This window comes from Peromyscus californicus, unplaced genomic scaffold, assembly GCF_007827085.1.
Source record: "Peromyscus californicus insignis strain IS unplaced genomic scaffold, ASM782708v3 Scaffold_19__1_contigs__length_69161282, whole genome shotgun sequence".
In the NCBI taxonomy this organism is placed as follows: Eukaryota; Metazoa; Chordata; class Mammalia; order Rodentia; family Cricetidae; genus Peromyscus; species Peromyscus californicus.
In genome coordinates, this window is record NW_026294491.1 from 24,572,608 (window position 1) to 24,589,933 (window position 17,326).

The following is a 17,326-nucleotide window of genomic DNA, read 5'->3' on the forward strand; positions in this document are numbered from 1 at the left end:
CTTAGGCCCTTCTCCAGAAACATTCACCAAGTATCTCGCTGCATTTTACCAAGGGGGAAACTAAGACTGAAAGGGTGACTTCCTCTTTCATGCAATGATGATGAGGGCCCCTTCTCCCTCCCCTTCCCCTCTGCCTCCGCAGTAGTGTGGTGTTTGAGACGAGTGTGACCGGGGTGGTGGAAGGCCACTGACAGCCCTCTCCCCACCCCCACCCCCACCCCGCCACCCTCCTGCCGACTCCCACAGGAGCCTGTCAGGATCTGGATTTATTCCTCCCCACCAGCTTTCTACCCTTTATTTCCTGCTTTATTTATGCTCCTTGCCTTTTATCTCCTGCCTGGTGGGCCCACAGGGACCATTATGTAGCTGTGGCTGTGTCCACATCTATCTCTGGCCCTGGGGGTTGAGCCCCAGCCGGCCCTCATCACTTATTCTCCAGGTCTCCAGGGCTCAGTGCAGCTGTCCCTGTGCATGGCCAGCCTGGGTGACATTCCCTTCAGACAAGACTATTGTAAGGGGGACATGGGACGATCGGGTCAGATAGGCTATTGGCGGCTTGTCTGGGGACCAGGATAAAGGTGACCTTTCAGGAATTAGTTGGGTGGGAAGAGACAGCAAGCTGTCAGGATTTCACAGTCCTAGTCTGAACTGGGCCAGGGACTCTGGACTTGTGGCTCTAGACCACAGTTGCTTCCAGGACTCCTGGGAGTGTAGCAAGTGCATCCCCAATTATTCTATCTATCTATCTATCTATCTATCTATCTATCTATCTATCTATCTATCTAACTATCTATCTATCTATCTATCTATCTATCTATCTATCTATCTATCTATCTAGTCTGTCTCTCTCTGTCTGTTTGTCTATCTGTGTCTCACTTTTGGAGCCCAGCAGTTCAGCTAGACTGTCTAGCCAGAGCCCTGCAGAAGGTCCTCCTGTCTCAGCTTTCCCAGTGATGGGAAATACAGGCATACGTTGCCATACCTACCAGGATTTTATGTGGGTGCTGGGGACCTAAACCCCGGTTCTCATGCTTGAGCAGCAAGCTCAGTAGAGACTGACTGAGCACCCCATCCCCACCCCTTCACCCCATCAAATTGGTTTCTTTATAAACGAATGGGTGTTCCTGAGAAAGGCAGGGCACAGCTCCACGGCCAAAGCGTGGGAAGTTTTAGATTGAACAGAGGGAACAGAGGCATAGTGCATTGAATGGCAGTCCCTAAAAGATACGTCCACATCCCAGCTCCCAGAGCTGCGCCCCGTAACCTCACGAGGATAAAGGGTCTTTGCATCTAGAATTGAGTTAGGGATCTGGAAGTGAGGTCATCCTGAATTTAAGGAGGGCCCTCAATTCCCAACAACAAGTAAAAGACAAAAGAAGGTACCAAAGGGAGCCCGCTAGCGGAGCCAGGGCAGGCAGACCAGACCCCACAGTCCCACATCAAGCATCCCTGAGGCCTTTGCAGGCAGCTCAGTCCTGCTCCATCCTGATTTCAGCCCCTTGGCTTGCTTCAAGCCTCAGCAAGTGAGCTCATTTGTTCTGAAAGTCCCAGGGGGGCAACCCAGAGAGCAGCTATGCATCTCTGCTGTGCGACCTGTCAGGGCTATTAGCAGCTACTGTGCTGAGGAAGCCCTGGGGTGCAAGGTAGGATGCAGGACACTGAGCCAAGGATCACCTCTTAGGACCTGTGCCTTGGGGAGGTGGGGAAAATGGGGGAGTGGGGGCTACCCGGTCTGACCTTTCTCAGAATAGGGTGATAGAACAGAGTCTGGGGGCCTGCCCTGGTTGCCACGCCAAGAGACAGGATCAAAGGCGGAGAAGTTACTATGCAGCATGACTCACTCTGGCAGGATTTGGGAGCTAGAGGACTTTAGAGAAGGGGCTACTGGAGGGACCCGCCCCCAGGCCCAGCTCACCTTTCCATTCTGCAGATGGGCTTGTTGTCTATCCTGAGATCTTCTACCTCTTCACTAGACCCTCCATTCTGAAGGCCAGTCTGTCTTGGCCCCCTCAAAGCCAGGAATTCATGATCATTACAGCAGTGATTGTAGCCACTGTTTACTGAGAGATTATGTCATGCCTGACCCTTTCCTGAGTGTTTTATGCTCATTAATTAACTTATTTCTCACATTCCTGTCAGCCCATTTTGCAGACTAGGAAACGAAAACTTCAGAGAGGTTGAGTTGCTTGTACAAAGTGGGGGATCTAGGACTCGAACCCATGATATCTGACTGTTCTCCATCATGGTGTTACACCATCTTCCCCCAGTTGTAGAGACTGGAGACGTTACACCAGATGTGGAAGAGTAACTCTGGGATGGAACATGCATTCATCCGTTTCATTCTCCCGACACACAGACACAGACACAGACACACACACACACACACACACACACACACACACACACACACACACACTTCTCTACATGCATTGCTTCAGAGCTTTTTTAAAGTACATTTTGTTGCTCAAGAATCTTCAATGGCTCCCCTTGACTTCCTGAAAATCCCCAACACCTTTAATCGCAGCACTGGGGAGGCAGAGGCAGGCGCATCTCTGTGAGTTCAAGGCTAGCCTGGTCTACAGATCTAGAAAACCTTAAAGCAAACCTGTAGCTGGTCTGTCTGACATTCCCAGCTCCCTGTGACGTCTCCCATCCCCCCGACAAGAGGATCTTCTGCTTGTGGGTCCTTTCCCAGTGGTTTCCTCTTGAGGCCTTCAGCATCCACCTGACTCCCTGCTTTGGGCTCTCCCCTCCCAAAATACTTCCTCATCCCCTTTATCCACCCATCCTCAAGGCTACTAAAATTCTACTTCCCCCTGTAAGCCGGCAGAGCCCACCAGTCCTCAGCCACCCCACTTCCACGGCCCTGCAGCAATCCTTGTCCTGTTCTGCAATAGGTGGGTATTGTGTAGTGGCTGGTTTGGGCCTGCCTCCCAGCAGTTTGGTTAAAAACCAAACTCCTCACTTGATCTTAGCAGAGCAGCCATGATACACACCTGGCAATGTGCAGGGCCAGCATTTCCCAGGAGTCACTGGGCCATGCGAATCACATAGATACCTTGTTTGAATGCAGCTCCAGAGTCTGGCGACCCGGAGTGGAACTGAGGCCACATTTATAGCCAGGTCCCAGGGGATTCAGGTGCTTCTGCTATGTGACCACACCTGGGTACCAAGGCCGAACACTTGGCAGAGTTTCCAGCCCCCGGGACCTGAATCAAACAGCAAGCTTGGCCCACAGCATCTCATTTCACTGGAGCTGGGTGGGTGCCTCTAGAATTGCCCCAGGAACTGAGGGGTGTCCAGGATGAGAGCACCAGGCAGGCTTTCCTTACCTGTGCAGGTATGTTTTTATGTGGCTGAAGATACTTCGTAAAGTCCTCGAAGGGCAGGCTCCTGATTCCAGATGCAATAGTGGAGCTAGATTGGAATACCAAAGTGTTATGGCTTTTTAATGGGTGTCCGTCCTCTGCCAGGCACTTTGAGGATTTCAAAGAAGGGTACCCAGCCTGCAGAGCCCCCAGCCCAAGACCTTTGTAAGCCCACCACCACCCACCCACCCCAAGGCACAGGCAGCTCACAGCTCAGGAAGGACCAGGACGGTGGTCCAGGAGCGATTCCGCAATCCCAGCTCCTGCCTCTCAACACCACCCAAGACGGGTGCTAGCTGGCAAGGACTTCAGTCCTGGCACCCAGGAAATGCTGTGGTTAGAAGGCCCAGGGTGCCCTCTGCTGGACCCTGGAGCTATTTCACCCCTAAGTCCCAGGAGGGAAGGGATCAAGGATTCTGGGGAAGCAGGAAGAAGGGCAAATGTCCTGCTGCTTCTGAACATCCTGGAAGATGCTGAGGGAGGTTGGGCTAGGGAAGCCCGACCCACATCTTTTTTTTTGTTTCCAGATCCCACCGTCCACAGATCTAAAATCCAGGTCTGATGAGAGGTCACAGGTTGCAGTTTTACAGGCAAACTGAGCTACAGGGAGGGTCTCCCTCCCTCTCTCTGTCACCACAACCACCACGACCACCACCACCACGACCACCACCACCACCACCTCCACCACCACCACCACCACCACCACCTCCACCTTTTCTCTGGTCTCTCAGCATCAGCACCAGCATTGACCTGAAGTGGCTCATGCTTAAGGGTGGCAGCCTGAAGCCTGGCTTTTGCTGTGTCCTCAGGAGGCTCCTGCTTTGAGCAGTACATGCTCTGGATGTCCCTGTGGTGCATAATGAACCTGGGTCCCTGTGGGTCTACTTTAGCATCTTTGGTTATGGGACTTAGAATGCAGTCTGAGGCTAGGACCAGGGTCATTCTTACAGAGGCAAGAGTCAGCCTGTGTCTAGGGTCAGTCACCAGGAGAGTACCAGGGGCAGGTGCCTCAAAATCAAGACCACAGCCATGCATCTCAGCAAGTGCAGGAGACCTGTGGTGGGAGAGGAAGACAGAGAAAGAGGAGCCTGTCCATCTATCCATCCATCCATCCATCCATCCACCCATTCATCCCTCCATCCATTCCCCCCAAGTCCAGCAAGATGACTGCTTTGAGCCTTTAGGAGACTGACAAGCTAGGAGGTCAAGGCCAGTTGTCAGGACATCTAAACCAGTGCCTCAGGCTTGCTTGGTTATGGCTGTCCTAGGGTACAGAACCCTAATGTATGAGTATTGATTTCTTAGTTAAAAACAACAAACAGTTCAGTTGTTAGGGTACTTGCGGGGCATGCACAGTGTTCTGGGTTTGACCCCAGCCGGGGGTGGTAAGACATACATGTTTTCCAGCACTCAGGAGGTAGACACAGGAAGACTTTGAGGTCAGCCTGGGATACATGAGACTCTGTATGGAAAGAAGAGGAGGAAAGAGAGGAAGAGGAGGAGGGGGAGTAGAAGGGGGAGGAGGAGGGAAGAGGGGGAGGAGGTGAGGGGAAGTAAGATGACCTTATAAAAGTACCCAGGAGAAGGGACTCAGTGGTTGCTTGGGTGGGGAGGGCATGAGCCTGTGAGCAGCTGATGCCACTGTAGACAGGGATGCTGAGAGAAGCCTACAGTCTGAGGGTGGATTTTGCAGACCTTTGGAGGTGGCTGGCACCCCCCCCCCCGAATTGTGTGGGATTGGTGAAAGTCTGATTTTCTGCGTTTCCCATCAGATCAGACAGCCATACCAAACTAAGTCAACCAAACAAACGAACACGAATCACCCTAAGACATGACTGGTGAGCTATGAACCCCATGTGTCTAAAATGTCCCCGCTTACACATTTTGGTGCCAATGCTATGGAGTCGAATACAAGACAATGGACCTCTCTGTCACCCTCAAACGCTGATTTGCTTTCTGCCAGTATAGGCTAAGTTTACATTTCCTAGAATGTTCTATGAATGGAACTCTACCGAATGTACTTTCGGGGTGGGGTCCGATTTCTTTCATTTAGCCTAGTTATCCCTTTAAAAAAAAGTGTGTGTGTACCCACATGTGTGTGAGGATGTGCATACCCACATGTGTGTGAGGATGTGCATACCCACGTGTGTGTGAGGATGTGCATACCCACGTGTGTGTGAGGATGTGCATACCCACGTGTGTGTGAGGATGTGCATACCCACGTGTGTGTGAGGATGTGCATACCCACGTGTGTGTGAGGATGTGCATACCCACATGTGTGTGAGGATGTGCATACCCACGTGTGTGTGAGGATGTGCATACCCACGTGTGTGTGAGGATGTGCATACCCACATGTGTGTGAGGATGTGCATACCCACGTGTGTGTGAGGATGTGCATACCCACGTGTGTGTGAGGATGTGCATACCCACATGTGTGTGAGGATGTGCATACCCACGTGTGTGTGAGGATGTGCATACCCACGTGTGTGTGAGGATGTGTGTATGAGGGTCTTCCTCAGTCACTTTCCGCCTCAGTTCTTTAGACAGTCTCCTACTGAACTCTGGACTCCCTGTTTCAGCCAGACTGGCTGAATCCTTGGGAATCCCTGGGATCTGTCCTTGCCCAGTGCTGGAGTTACGACTGCAGCTATGTGGAGCTCTCACATGGCTTCTGAGGATTCAAGTTCAGGTTCTGGGCTTGCAAAGTCAGTATTTGACCCACAGAACCACCTCCCCAGGTCTGGCCGAATGATCCTGATAGTCCTCATGCCATTGCTGGCATTCAATGGATCAATTCTTATAACTGAGCGGAAGTCCCGGCATTTATACACCCATGACATCTGCTGCTGTGACCATTCAGGAGGACCGACGTGTGGGAACGTATGCTTTCACTTTTCCTGAGTAATTGCCTAGGTGTAAAAAGAAACCTCTACACTGTTCTCAGAAGTGGGCTAGCCTCTCACCAGAGTGCCGACGGGTGGAGCTGACCTACCTAGCCAGTTTTAGTCGACATCACGGCTGACTTGCATTTTCCTGATGATGAATGGTACTGAACATCTTCTCATGGCTTGTTTGTGTGTTGAGCCTTGGGGAGATGCCTGCTCAGTTTTATTCTTACCCATTTGAAAACTTGAATTGTTTTTTTTTCTTTTTTTTATTTTGAGTTGTAAGAGTTTCTCTCTCTGTGTGTTCCTGCGTGTAAGCAAAGCCATGCATGTATATGTGCTTAGAGAATATCTTGGGTGTTGGCCCTTGACTAATACCTTGTTTGAGACAGGGTCTCTTTTTTTTGAAGATTGTATTTTTATTTTTAATTATGTGGCGGGGGTGGGGTGGGGTGGGTGCACATGAATATAATGCCCACAAAAGCCAGAAGGGGGAGTTAGATCCCTCTGGAGCTGGTGTTGCAGGTAGTTGTGAGTCACCTGTCGTGGGTTCCAGGAATGGAACTCAGGTCCACTGCCAGGGCAGTATTTGCTCTGAACCACTGAGTCATCTCTCCAGCCTTGAAGCCGAGCCTCTTGTTCACTGCAAGGCAAAGGGCCAGCTGGTCCTTGAGCTTCTGTGGGATTCTCTTGCCTCTGCCTCCCGCCATGCGGTAGGAACCTGGGATGACAGATGCATGCTACAACATCCAACTTTACCTGGATCCTGGGATCCAAACTCACGTCTTCATGCTTATGCAGCAAATGCTTTACCCACTGAGCTATCCCCCGAGCCAGAGATTCCTTTTGTAGACTTGACCCAAGGCCTTTGGTGGATAAATACACATTGCAAGTCATCTTTCCTAGTGTGTGGTTTCCATTTCCATTTTCATTCCATGACTCCATCCATTGAAGAAGAGCAAACTTTATTTTTAGTTTTTTGAGACGGTTTCTCTGTGTTGCTCTGGTGGTCATGGAACTCACTTTATAGCCCAGGCTAGTCTTGAACTTGGAGATCCAGCTGCCTCTGCCTTTCAAGTGCTGGGATTAAAGGTGTGCACCACCACGCCCAGCTCAAACTTTAAAAATTTTGAAGTCTGTTTTATTTTTTTATTTTATAGTTTGTGATTTTTTTTTTTTGCTCCATATTTACATTTTTTTTTTTGGTCAAACCCAAAGTCACTAAAATTTCTCCCATTAGTTCTATAAACTGAACGCTTATCTCCAAGCCCATGATCCTTGGGGTGAATTTCTGTATATGATCCAGGTTAAGAAGTCCAGTTGTGTTCTTCTTCTTTTTCTTTCCCTCTCCCCTCCCCCCCACTTCTCGCCCACTTCCTTGCCCCCTTGCTTGCGGATGGGCATCTAATTGCTTCAGGAACCATTTATTGAAATCATCCCGTGCTGGTTGTCTGGCATGCCTGTCGAGAGTCAATTGAGCATGCACGTGTGGACCTGCTTTTACAGACTCCTCAGTGCTTCCCACGGAACTATTTGGCTCGATTACAATACCATGATGGCTTATTAGAGCTTTATAATAAGTCATGAATCAGACAGTAAGGTCTTCCCGTTCTGCTCCACTTCAAAAATTATCTTGACTATTCTTGTCTTTTGTAATCCTATAAAATTTTTAAATCCATTTTTAATTCTCTTCTTAAAATAAAAATTTTTAAATGTGATTACTGTGTGTGTGTGTGTGTGTGTGTGTGTGTGTGTGTGTGTGTGTGTGCATGTGGAGGTCAGAGGACAACTCTGTGGAGTCAGTTCTCTCCTTCCACCTTTACATGACCCAAGCATCAGGCCGCCAGACTTGAGTAGGAAGCACCATGTCCTGCTGAGCCATCTCTCTGGCCCCATTTGTAATTTTCTACCAAAAAAAAAACCCTTAAATTTTTTTATTATTCATTTTACATACCAACCACAGATCCCTCTCTCATTCCTCCTCCTGCTCCCCCGCAGCCTCCCCGCTTCCCCTCCTCCAACAGGGACGTTCCCCCATGGGAAGACAGCTAACCCTGGTACATTCAGTTGAGGCAGGACCTAGCTCCTCCCTACTTTATCAGGGATGAGCAAGGTGTCTCACCATAGGTAATGGGATCTAGAAAGTCGGCTCACACACCAGGGATAGAGTCTAATCACACTGCCAGGGGCCCCTTAAACAGATCTAGCTACACAACTGTCTCCTGTATGCAGAGGGTCTAGTCTGGTCCCATGCAGGTTCCACAGCTGTCGGTCTAAAGTTCACGAGTTCCTTTGAGCTTGGTTCAGTTGTCTCTGTAGATTTCCCCATCATGATCTTGACCTCCCTTATTCATGTAATCCCTCTTCCCTCTCTTCAACTGGACTCTCAGAACTCAGCCTGGTACATGGTTGTGGATCTCTGCATCTGCTTCCATCAGTTACTGGATGAAGGCTCTATAATGACAGTTAGGGCATTCACCAATCTGATGACCGGGGTAGGCCAGCTCGGGCACCCTCACCACTATTGCTAGTGGTCTAATCTGGGGTCATCCTTGTGGATTCCTGGGAATTTTCCTAGCACCAGGTTTCTCCCTTACCCCATCATGTTTCCCTGTATCAAGATATCTCGGGCTGGAGAGATAGCTCAGAGGTTAAGAGCACTGACTGCTCTTCTAGAGGTCCTGAGTTCAATTCCCAGCAACCACATAGTGGCTCACAAACCATCTGTAATGAGATCTGGTGCCCTCTTCTGGCCTGCAGTCATACATGCTGTATACATATTAAATAAATAAATTTTAAAAAAAGGTATCTCTTTCATTGCTCTCCCACTCCATCCCTCCCCTAGCTCAACCATTCCATTCCCTCATGTTCTCATCCCTTATCCTGTACCCTCTATTGCCCACCCCCTCATTCCCAGTTTACTCATCAGGATATCCTCTGTTTCCCCATCCCAAGGTGATCCATACTTCCCTATTAGAGTCCTCCTTGAAAATCCCCTAAATTTTTAAAATTATTATTACTATTAGTGTGTGTGTGTGTGTGTGTGTGTGTGTGTGTGTGTGTTGAATTCTATAATCTCCCACCTCAGTAATTCCAGTGACTTAATTAGTGACTCTACAGAATCTCATGCTGTCCACAAGTAGAGTGTTGTCTCTCCCTTTCCACTCTGGAAACGTTCAATTTCATTTTCTTGTCTTATTGCTCTGGCTTCAATGCCAGGGAAGGCCAAACTGGAATAAGAAGTGTGGGCTTTCTTGCTTCCTCCTCAGTCAACAGGAAGCAGGCAGGATTTCGGCATCTGTCATCTGGCTTGTCTTCATGTTGGTAAACTGGGAAGAGTGTCCCTGTGGACACATGAGGGAGTGTCACCTGTGGGCGTGGCTAAAGGACATGGGTATTACTCTGGGCTTTTTTCTTTCTGGTATTTTTGTGGGAGCCCCAGGAAGGCTGCCACTGTCTTGGGGGCAGCAATAGTCAACTCCCCACTCTGCTGGGTCCGGAGTTCAGCTCATGGGGGCCATTGACTTGTTCTGAGAAGGTCTCCCCTCTGCCTCTGACTAGAGGCACTTTCTCCCTGCCTTTCCTCCTGCGCCCCTGCAGAAACCTGAATGGAAGGAGACATGAAAGAGGAGGGCTCAGGTTGCTATAGCTCAGGTTACTTCACCACAGCGTCTCATTCAAAAATAAACCCGAGGGGATAAGGAGACGGGGTGACTGGGACAGGAGGGAGCTGTCAGTGCTGCCCTGTTTCCAGGCTGTATTTTTAGAGCTGGTATTTAGGCTTGGCTTGGGGACAAGGGGCTGGAAAATGTAAGGCATTTCCTCTTCCTGTCAACTGAGACACTGTGTGTGTGTGTGTGTGTGTGTGTGTGTGTGTGTGTGTGCAGGGCCTTGCCACCTTCCCATTTAGCACCTCCAGAACAACAAACAATACACACTTCCTCTGTGCCTGCTCCACCCCCACTCCACTGGATGTACCCCTGTCAGACCTGTCCCATCTTGGGACACTCTCTGCTTCTTCCCCAGGCCATCGACTCCCTGGTTCTGCAAGGAGTGGAGCCCCTCACGCCCTTGTACTGACTTGATGCTGTCTGTCCCAGGGCCGAGGCAGTCAGCAGACGTGTAGGACTGGCCTTGACACCCTCTGGGTGGGACCTCTTAGGATCCAGTGCGGACGCAACAGGCCTGTCTGTTCACGCATGTATAGGTGAATGTGTTGTGTGGGAAATACTTAGCCCTTCTCTGCCCCAGCACCCCCACGACCTTGATGATGATAATGGCACCCGCTCCCTGAATGGATCAGGATTCCGTGATTTCCTGTGGATATGGTCCTTACTTAATACTAGGTAAGGTACTTGCTTCACACAGGGTTCAACAGGAAGAAGGTACCACATGGGCTGACCGGTCCTGCTTGTGAGCTAGCTTCCTGTCAGCCCTGGTGGGCAGGGGCTGAAGTAGGATGGCCTCTATCCTATCTGTAATCTGCCCAGTTGGAGACCTGCGTTCCTGCCCTGAGAGCCACCAATTCCCCACCGGTGGCTTCGGACCAGGCCAGGTTTCTGCTCTGCAGACTGAAGATTCTCCTTTACTCATGGTAAGGTGGTGATGTGAACTACATTTGCAGAGTGTAAGTGTTACAGCTTTGAGGGAAAAGGCTTCCCCAAAGTGTTACAGCTCTGAAGGGAAAAAGTATCCCGGTAGCTGGGAGCCAAGGAACACCGCAGAGTCACACCACACAACAAACTGCACACGAGAAACTTTTTTGGGAGAGGAGAACCCAGGAGGGCGGCGGCTCAGGCAGGAAGTAGCAGAGAAGGACTAAGACCTAAGCAGAAGACAGGGTTTATTTATATATGATTTCTTGGGGGTGGAGCTTTTCCAGGGTGGGGATTGGTGGGATTTCAAGTCCAGAGCTTGGAGCAACCCAGGGATTGGCGGGATTTTGAGTCCTGAGCTTGAGCTTTTTACTCTGTAGGGTGAGGCCTGGGTCCAACTGTTAAGGCAGTCAGAGTATTCTGTAGGTAGAACGTGGAAGTTGGAGTTCCTCAGGGGCAGGGCCTGGCCACTCTGCACCTCGAGGGGCTTGCAAAGACGATGATGTGAACTACTTTTGCATGGCTGTGCCCAAAATATCTGCAAGAGCAAGCGAAGTGGAGGAAAGATTCCCGTCCGCGTGTGGAGGAGCAGAGAGGCTCACCGCATGGTCACATCAGGCCAGACAGGAAATAAAAAAAGGACACAGGGAAGCCATGACAGAATATAGCCCTCAGTAACCACTCCTTCCACTCAGGCTCCACTCCCACCCTTCACCACCTCCCAATAATGTCATCAGATAAGAATCTGTCAAGGGATAAGCCCCTTGATCAGGTCAGAGCCCGCAGGATTGGACCATCTCTAAAACACCATCCTAGACACAAGCAGAGGTACACCAACTCTCAGGCAACTTTTGTTTGTTTGTTTGTTTTGAGATGGAGGTCTCTCTATAATGTAGCTCTGGCTCTCCAGAAACTTGCTGTGTAGATCCAGCTGGCCTTGAATCCACAGAAATCTACCTGCCTCTACCTCCAAAGTTCTGGGATTAAAGGCGTGTGCCATCCCACTCCTCCAAGCAAGTCTAAATACCAACAGGCTAACAGTGGAAATTAATTGTTTTAATGATGATATGAGTAACCAGAGACTGGAGATTATTGATGTTATGGGTACTCTGTAGATCTCTGGCTACCTTGGTGTCTTCTTTGTAAAGTGATTTCAGTGCTTGGGGTCTTGTTTTCCTAATTTGTGAAGTGATAGGAAGATTACATGTAATGAAATGGTATCCTGTCTTAAATGGGAAGACATTCTGGCCCGTGTTACCACATGGAGTGACCTCTGGGACACTGTGTTAAGTGAAATAAGCCAGTGACACAGAGTAGAGCAATGTGGGGTGCTGCATTGTGTCACCTATGGTAGACACCTAGAGATGAGAGAGCAAGGAAGTGGAGCGAGGGTGGGCCCTGGGAAGTTACTTAACCATGACAGGAGTGTAGTTTTGCAAGACAGAAAAACTGTGGAGACAGATGGCGGTAAGAGATGCTGTGGTGGTATTGTGTTTGTTCCCCAAAATATTGTGCACCCTAATAAACTTATCTAGGGTCAGAGACAGAACAGCCACTAGATACAAAGGCTAGAAAATGGTGGCACTCACACCTTTAATCCTAGCATTCCAGAGGTAGAAATCCCTCTGGATCTCTGTGAGTTCAAGGCCACATTGGAAACAGCCAGGCATGGTGGCACATGCCTTTAATCCCAAGAAGTGAGCCTTTAATCCCAGGGAGTGATGGCAGAAAGCAGAAAGATATATAAGGCGTGAAGACCAGAAACTAGAAGCTTTTAGCTGGTTAAGCTTTTACGTTTTGAGCAGCAGTTCAGCTGAGAGCCATTCAGATATGAGGACACAGAAGCTTCCAGTCTGAGGAAACAAGATCAGCTGAGAAGTTGGCCAGGTGAGGTTAGCTGTGGCTTGTTCTGTCTCTCTGATCTTCCAGTGTTCACCTCAATAACTGACCTCAGGTTTGATTTTATTAATAAGACTCTTTAAGATTCCTGCTACAAGATGAGATGAGGATTAGCTTAAACTGTCAACTTGACACAAGAATTGCCTGGAAAGAAAGTCTCAGTGAGGGATTGTCTATAGTGGGGCGGACTGTGGGGATGTCCATGTGGAATGGTATTAATTAAGTTAACTGATATGGGAAGACCCAGCTCACCATGGGTGGCACCATTCCCTAGGCACCAGTCCTGAACTGGATAAGAATAGACAAATCAAGCTAAACTTAAGCAAGCATGCACACATTACTCTTTGCTCTTGACTCATGCATGCGATATTGTCTAGGTGTTTGAAGTTCTTGCCCTGATTTCCTCATAACAATGAAGTGTAACTTGGAGTTATAAGCTGAAAAAAAAAAACCTCCTTCTCCTCTAAATGGCTTTTTTGTCGGGATATTTTATCACAGCAACGGAAATGAAACTAGAATACATACATACTGTGAATATACAACTCGCTGCACACTTAAAAACATCAAGGCTGGCAGATTGCTTTATGAGCATGTGACCACAATAAAAAGATTGAGAGAGGGGACTGCAGAGATAGTTCAGTTGGGGAGAGGGCTTTCTGCACAAGCACAAGGCCCCAAGCTCAGACCTCAGAGCTTCTATAAAAAAAAAAAAGGCTTGGCATGACCACACACACCTCTGTACCCCCATCATTATGGGGAAGGAGGAGACAGGAAGGTCACTGGGGCTTGATTGCCACCGGCCTTGCTCCAGGTTCAGTGAGAGACTCTGTCTCAAAAGAATACAGTGGAGAGTGATAGTCCGGAATACCCAATGTCCTCCTTTGGCCTCTGCATGTACACATGTATCACATACATACACCATACACATTTTTTCTCATGTTTACAACCAATATTTATTGGGGGCTGGGATAATAGGAGCAATTAAAATAGGTAACTACTGAGGTCTGTACCAACACCCCTTCCAAAGGCTGGATTCTCTGTCTGGGATGGCTTGAAAGAAAATGGCCTTCAAAGGGAGTGGCACTATTAGGATGTGTGGTCTTATTGGAGTAGGTGTGGCCTTTTTGGAGGAAGTGTGTCACTTGGGGGGATGAGCTTTGAGGTCTCCTTTGCTCAAGTTCATTTCCTGTTGCCTTTGGATCAAGATGTAGGACTATGAGTTCCTCCTCCAGCTCCATGTCTGCCTGCATGCCACCATGTCCCACCATAACAATAATGGACTAAACCTCTGACCTGTAAGTCACTCCAGTTAAATGCTTTCCTTTATAAGAGTTGCCGTGGTCATGGTGTCTCTTCACAGCAGGAGGAACCCTGACTAAGACACTATTACGCCCTTCCTACTGCCTTCTCTCTCAATAGTTACCACAGCTCCCTCTTCCCTTTCCACCGTGTGGGTCTCAGGGATCAAACTCAGGCACCAGGCTTGGCAGCAAGTGCCTCTACCCAGTACTGTGAACCATCTCACTGCCCTACTGATTGATTGATTTACTTACTTACTTATTTGTTTGTTTGTTTACTTATTTATGTGATAGGTTTTCACATAGCCCAGGTTAGCTTCAAACTGGCTGTGTAACCAAGGGTGACCTTGAACTCCTGACCGTCCTGCAGAAACAACAGCTCTGGATGGTGGTGTACTGGTATGGTTGTCCACACCTGGTAATCTCAGCTACTCAGGAGGCTGAGACAGGAGAATTTCAAGTTTGAGGCCAACCTTGGCAATTTAGCAAGACCCTGTCTCAGAAAAAAAAAAAAAAAAAGTTTTAAAAAAATGGAGCCTGGCCGGGCGGTGGTGGCGCACGCCTTTAATCCCAGCACTCGAGAGGCAGAGCCAGGCGGATCTCTGTGAGTTCGAGGCCAGCCTGGGCTACCAAGTGAGTTCCAGGAAAGGCGCAAAGCTACACAGAGAAACCCTGTCTCGAAAAACCAAAAAAAAAAAAAAAAAAAAAAAAAAATGGAGCCTGAAGATGTAGCTCATTGGTAGAGTGCTTGCCTAGCACAAATGAAGGCCCTGGATTTAGGCCCTGGTGCACCCCGCCCCAGCATAAACAATCAACCAAATAAACAGGCCCAGTCACCGCCCCCCTGGTGGTGGTGAGCAGGTAGGGTCGCCAGGATCTAACCCGGCACCAGATGGTTTAGGAATCCCTGCTAACCCATTCCTTGGCTGCCTAAATGCAGGACCCAGGACCGAGACAGGGAAAGCAGCTTTCCCAAGACCACACATGGGCAAGCCAGGACTGGAGCTTAGGTCTCCTCCTACCCTGTCCCCGGGCTTCAGGTCCACAGAGACCCCATGCATTCTGTTGCCCCACTACCGCCCATGAAAGGCTTCCTCATCCCTGACTGCTTCCAAGGAAGCTAGCTGATTCTCAGTTTTGCAGGGTCCAGGGGCCGGCCCACAGAAGACAGTGCCCTTCAACAGAAGCCAAGGTCTCCTCCTCTTTTCCATGTTGGGGGCCCCAGTCAGGAGACCAGCCTCAGAGAAGGAGGGGCCAGGCTTAGGGGGGGCAATCACAGATGTTCACAGCAATATCCAAGCCCCTACCCTGCTCCTGGGGAGGCCGGAAAGGGATGCTCACAAACTGCCCAAACATCTGGACAGGGAAGAAAGCCAATATGCACCGTGCAGATGTTTTCGAAGCTCAGTGCTGGGTGTCGGCAGAGATCAGACACCTGGGTGAAGGGAGGGGGTGCTCATTTTAAAGGGTGAGTCCGTGATTCAGGCTAGCATTGGTTCAAAGCCGAGGGTGAGGTGTGCCCACCACCTGCCTGGCTTGCCTTGTTTCAAACAGTCCCTGTATGCTGGGTGCCCATTTGCATTTTTTCATATCGTTATCTCATTTGACCCTGACAATAACCCTGTGGGGGCAGATTCTATTACTGTTCTCACGCTGAGGTTTAGGGAGGTTGTGTTGTTAACCCCAGCTCACGCAATAAGTTGCAGTATCAGGCTTACACGGGAACTCATGGAGGCCATCCGCGTACAGCCCTTCCCAGTCTCGTAAGTACCCGCCCCTCAGCAAGGGTCTCTGGGGAATCCCGGAACCTCTTCATCTAATGTCATATAGCTATGGTGCTCATTGCATAGAGAGAACAGGTTCCTGGGGATGGGTTATTTCCAGGGTTGGTCATGAGGACTCGGTGGGGATCCAAGCCAGGGCCCCGTCCAGGCTGGTGGGTGGTTGGCCCGATGCCAGTCCTCTGAAGGCTTCTGAGACCATAGCCCTCTTCCCAAATGAAAAGTGAGCTCCCTGTGGCTAGCTGGCTGTGGCCAGCAGGGCTATTTATTTTTCTGTCCCTAAGCCTTTAAGTCATCTGTTTACCCAGAGAAGTCAAGAAGCTGGGCCGGGGCGTCCCTGTTCGGGCCTCCCTCCCCCGGCCTGGGCCTCACAGGCAGAGTCAGAGACCCTGACAACCCCGGGTGGTAGTAAACAGGGAAAGGCCCTGGGGTCTAGAACTCCACAGAGCCAGGGACACAGGCTGTGCCTGGTCACTGCTTCAGGGAAGTCCTCAGACCTGTGGTTCTGGGGGAAATGGGGCCATGCTCAGAGTTGCACGTAGAATCCAGCTTCCTCTTTCCACGGCCCCTGTCCCCAGTGTGTTCCTGTGGCATCTTCTCTCTTCCTTCTCACGACAGCTAAAGAACAGCTGCCCCCCTCACCCCCCACCATGGAAATGGCAACCATTTACCACACAGGGCAAACGCTCTGCAGCCAGGCCCTGCCCCTGCCGGGAGAGGTACAACCCCCAACCCCCCCATCCCATCCCTACCCCGCATTCCCCACCCCCACCCTGTCCCTTCTCAGAGACCACAAAGGGGAGACCAGTCAGGGCCAGCAAAGGGAGTGGTGGGTGCTTCCTGGCCACTGAGCATCCCAGGGTATGTACCCCCCTCTGCTTGGCTGGCCCAGGAGCGTCCTGAGCTGAGGCAGGGGAGCTGAAGACCACTCCCCACTCTGTGGCTGGAACAGGGAGAGGCAGGGTGAGATCTCAGGCTGTACACAGAGCCATTTCCAGAGCCCACAGCTCCCCAACTAGGAACCTGTCAAGAAAAGGTGACCCTGGTTCCAGAGGGAAACTGAGGTACTGTCTTAGTCAGTGCTGGGAAGAGACACCATGGCCACAGCAACTCTTACAAAGCAAAGTGTTTTATTGGGGCTGGCTTCCAGTTTCAGAGGTTCAGTCCATTGTCAACATGGTGGGGAGCGCGGCAGCGTGCAGGCAGGAAAACATCTCCATCTGGATCCGCTGGAAGGCAAAGGCACTTGGCTTAGGCCATTGAAACCTCAAACCCAGTGACACACTTCCTCCAAGGCCATACCTACTCCAACAAGGCCACATCTCCTGAGTCTCAGAAATGCTACCACTCCCTGGTGACCAAGCATTCAAATCTATGGGCCATTCTTATTCAAACCACCACAGGAGTCAAGCATGGTTGAGAAATGTTGTCCCATCCAGTCCTGGAGTCCCCTCTCCCACGGTAGATACTGTGTTTCTTGGTATGATATCAGAAAGAGTT